This window comes from Mustela erminea, chromosome 18 (assembly GCF_009829155.1).
Source record: "Mustela erminea isolate mMusErm1 chromosome 18, mMusErm1.Pri, whole genome shotgun sequence".
NCBI classification, from domain to species: domain Eukaryota; kingdom Metazoa; phylum Chordata; class Mammalia; order Carnivora; family Mustelidae; genus Mustela; species Mustela erminea.
In genome coordinates, this window is record NC_045631.1 from 31509751 (window position 1) to 31514968 (window position 5218).

Here is a 5218-nt window from a genome sequence, read left to right on the forward strand (position 1 = left end):
TTCTTTTTCAAACATGAGATGCCACCACTCATGTGCTCAATTGAGAAACTTGCAGTTATCCTTAATCCCTCTCCTGCCCTCATGTTCCCAAGTCTAGTCAGCATGTCATGTAGGTCCTAACCTTAGAATTATTTCAAAACCATCCATTTTCCTCCATCTCATTCTAGGACAGTGCCATTCTTCTCATGAACTATGCAAGAGTCACCTACCTGGTCTCCTTGCATTCCTTCTGGCCCTCATCCAGTCCATTTACGCCACAATGGCCAAGGGGATCTTCTAAAAATGCAAATCGGGGCACCAGGGTGGCTTAGTTCCTTAAGTGTCTGCCTGTGGCTCAGGTCATGATCCTAGGATCCTGGAACTGAGCCCTGCATTGGGCTCCCTGCTCAGTGGGGTGTCTGTCTCACCCCCTCCATCCGCCTCTCTCCCAGTTCATCTTCTATCTTACTCCCTCAAATAAATAAATAAAAATCTTTTTAAAAATGCAAATCAAAGCTTCTGGTTCAAAACAGAGGGTTGAAGATGTACTGTTACCCTTTTACCTTTCTAAGGCCACTCTGAAATAAAAAATCAGGAGAAAAAATGATTCACCTTCATAAAAACAAAGAGAATTAGGGTAAAGTCATCAGTAAAAGGTTGTTCCAACACGTATCTATAGTAAGTACAGGAATAATGCCTGGTGTGGCAGATTAGAAGAGAAAGCTGGCATCAGCAGAACTCCACATGGACTATAAACTCAGAAACACTTACTCTAATGGCAGCAGGGCCATGGCCATAAAGACAGTTCTGAATATCTGAACACAGAAATTAACTCCCCCACTCTCTGCTCCACCTCTCTGTCAAGAAAATAGGTTTCATCTGCCATGGCATACGGGGAATGAGAATAAAGTTTATTTCTATCTAAAACATTTTGAATAAAATATAACATATTGGTCCACCACTGAGGATGTGGCCCTTGTATTCTGGCATGCATGCGTCTCTCCATGTGAGAGTAGGACCCCTAACTCTGAAGCTTAAAAAAAAGCCTGTTAATGAACAATCTCCACTCCCAAACACTAAGTCAGTTTTTCTATCACTTAATTCTTCTAAGATTTTATTTGAAAGAGAGAGAGAACACAAGTGGGGAGTAAGGGAAGAAGGAGAGGCCGAAGCAGAACCCTTGCTGAGCAGGAAGCTCACTGTGGGGCTGGATCCTGGGTCCTGGGATCATGACCTGAGCTGAAGGCAGATGAACTGACTAAGCCACCAGGTACCCCTGGCATCCCTAATAGTACTTAGAGAAGTGTTTAATAAAATTTTACAGGTACATTAATAATTAAAAACACATTTATTATAAATAAAGAATGTCTATCATTTAATTCTTAAACATGAATGAGAAGTTCAGGATCACTCAACAATTGAGAAAAACTTCCAACATGAAAGAGAAATATCAAGAAGGAAATCAGTATCAAAGATAATCCTGAAGGAAGCAGATAATTCAGAAACTGAAGAAAAAAAAATAATTAGATCTAATAAATTCTTAAAGAGATAAAAACTAGTATCATCTATTAAATTAAAGCAATATGCAGAGAGAAAGGAATCAAGAAGAATAAGTTTTTTAAACTTAAAAATATGATTAGAAGAACTAACAAAGAGAAAAACAGGGGATAAAAAAATTAATGATATCTCACCGAAGAGAACAAGAGGAAGTGATGGAAAATTTGAGACTAGAGGTCTGCCACTTGATTAATAAAAATTTCTAGAGAGAATAGGGACAACAGAAGGAAAGAAACTATTAAGTAGATGAGAGAGGTAAAGGCTCAAAAGTTAAAGGATATCAATCTTCAATTAATAAGGTCCTCTGGTTCTCCAGGTTAGTAAACTAAAAAAGGAAATTATCTTGTCATCATTATGAAATATCAAAACACCTCTGATTTCAAAAAAAATGGTTCTAAGTGTCTAGACAGAGAGAATAAAAGCAAAAAACAAAAGCTCCTGGGGCACCTGGGTGGCTCAGTGGGTTAAGGCTCTGACTTTGGCTTAGGTCATGATCTCAGGGTACTGGGATGGAGCCCTGCATCAGCTCTCTGCTCAACAGAGAGCCTGCTTCCCCCTCTCTCTCTGCCTGCCTCTCTGCCTACGTGTGATCTCTCTCTCTCTGTCAAATAAATAAATAAAATATTTAAAATACAAAACATAACAAACAAAAAAAGCCCCCCAAAAAACAAACAAACAAACAACAACAAAACAAAACAAAACAAAACAAAACCCAGGTCATCTATAATGGAGGAAGAGCCATGGTGGACTCAGACTTCTCCGCAATGTGGCACACCAGAGGATGAGGGACACTGTTCAATGTGCTGAGGGAATTTCAAGTCCAGCCAAACTACTAATCAAGTATGAAGATGAAAAAAAAAAAAAAGCAATTCTCAGAACATTACTGCCAAAGCATTTTTTCTCTCCATAGGAAGTTCCTTGAAGGTGTAAATGAAGAGAGAAGAGAATAGATAGTAATTCCAACCCAGGAGAGTAGTGACGAAAATCTCAAGATGCTGGCTGCTCAAGCTTAGAGAACAATAATTTGTGGGTTGAGCAGGAGGAGCTCAGGAAGGATGGAATGAGAACAAAGGGATACTTTGAAGGTTTGACGCAATCCTAAAGATAGAGGTCAAAATACTTTAGGAACACAACAAAGGCACACAGTGCAAGGGGTAGGGAGGATTAGAAACAAGATGAGTGTAAATGGTTAGGGAAGGAAATGTGATTTCAGCACATTACTTGGCCCTTCAGTGAATACATAGATGGCTACAACAATTTTAGAATCTGATGATCAATTTCAGAATCAATCTATGGACAAGATATAGAAGGCACATTATATTTACAGAACAGAACATAAATATGATTAGCAAGACATTTTAAATGTAAATTTAGAGAAGACAGAACCTGGGATGTGGAAGTAGGCTATAACAGAATGTAGAAGAGAAGGAAAGGGGTGTTAACATTCTTATCTTATAAAATGAGGAGTCGAGAGAAATTTCTATATTTGATAGAACAAAAAAGTAAATATAGTATTGAAAAGTAAAAGTTATCTATTAGAACCCATTAGAAGAACTACCTATTAGAACTTAAAAGACTGGTTAACTATTTTAGAAACTGGGATGGCACTGGGGATAGTGTAAGTATCATTTATTAAACCAAGAGTTTAAAAGATGAAGTCTGAATTTAATAACTCAGAACACAATGTTATAAGCATATTACTTAAACATAGAGAAGTAACCATCATGAGAGCTAAAAACAAACAAAAAAAAAGATAAAAAGTGTTGCCTTTGAAAAACAGTATTAGGGTTAAGAAGAGTAAGTCAGAGGATTATAGCTTTTCAATGGAAGTTCTTCTATATTTGGGATATATCCAAATATAAGAGATAAACCAGTAACCTGAGGCAGAAAAGGTGATTTAATTCATTAACTCAAGCCATACCAGAAATGTGTGCCACAAATGAAATGAAACATGGATATGCTTCATAAGTAGTAAACAAACACTAGATGGACTGCCCACTGGGAATAGAAACTGAAACAGGTAGAAGCAAGAATCTCTAGTTAGCTGTACTTTAGAACAAGCATGAACAAGTTATGTATAAAAACAAAGGTTTATGGGGGGATGGAGTAACTGGGTGATGGACACTGGGGAATGTATGTGTTGTAATGTGCACTGGTATTATAGAAGACTGATGAATCACAGACCTATACCCCTGAAACAAATAATACATTATATGTTAATGAATGAATGAATGAATGAATGAATGAATGAAAAAGAAGGAAAGAAGGAAAGAAGAGGAAGTGAAGAGGAAAGGTAAGGTAAGTTAAGGTAAAGAAAGGAAGGTTACGCTCCATCAAATCATATGGGACACAGCCCTGGTGAAGAACCTAGAAGAGTTGGTGGAAATGACAAAGACAGCAATGATGGCTTGATGGTGTAAAGGGAAAGGGATGCCCTTAGATTCAGATCACAGTTTTAATCTTATCTCCCCCTCTTACTGGCTCTGTGACCTTGGACAAACTACTTAACCTAATCTCCTTGAGCTTCAGTTTCTTCATCTCTAAAACAATGATGACAATGCTTATTTCACAGAGGGTTATGAAGATTAATGAGGTAAACAACACAGAGAACCCAATATAACTCCTACAGATGGGGAGTTATGAATGTGCCTATTCCTTTCTTTTTGCCCCTTTTCCATCAACGATTGCTAGGTTATTGTTAAATAATAAACTCATGAAAATGCGTTCTGCAAACTAAATAGATCCCAGTATGTACCAAGGTGAATACAAAAGACCTATTCCCAGATAATACCAAACAGGTTAAAAGGGGGGATCGTAAATCAGTTCAACATGGTCTGAAGTCGAAGGAGGGAACTTAAAACCAGATAGAGATCAGAGACCAGATCTGATCCCTGTAGGATCAGAGTCCTACAGGGGTAGGACAACTGCTAAAAAGAAAGAAAGAATATCCTGAGGCCCCACACCTGGGAATAATACCAGGAACAATAGATTTTAGGAGGAAATTGGCACTCCTTCCAAAAAGCACAGCAGAGTTAACCCAGAACTACCTAAGATAGTTCTGCTACACAGCATGGACATGACTGAGAAGAGGAAGAAGGGAAGAGCTGAGAACCATGGGATCTTTAAAATGCAAGGTCTTCATATGGATGTAGGACTTGGCAGAGAATCAGAGGCATCTGCAATGAGTGCATGAGCTCAGGGGTGGTTAAGTGAACAGGGATATGTCATTGGGCTAAAAATGAATGAATCATAAGGTCATCAACAAAGGATGCTCACAGAATGTGCAGTGATGGGTCTAGACCAATACACTCCCAAGGAGCAGCAGGTGGGTGAGTAGCTCATGAAAATTATCAGAGAAGTTATGGGGGAAAGGAGCTATGTATCATATTTACATCTAAGAAAACATCGCCTTGCTCCAATCACTACCCTGGGTGAACTATGAAGGGAAATTGATCCTTGAAAAGAGAATCAGGCTTCTGTTCAGGCAATGACCATTATAGCTGAGAACAGATGATAATTTGAACCCTGGAATGAAGATGACAAACAGCACCATGGAGAAGTTCGGGTTTGTATCTCAAACAACAGGAATAAGGGTAGGTTTTCTCTGTTTTCAAATGTTCCCTAGAAGACTGTAGAAAAAGAATTCAGTTCAGCAGTGATGGAAAGAAAGAATAGGTCTCAT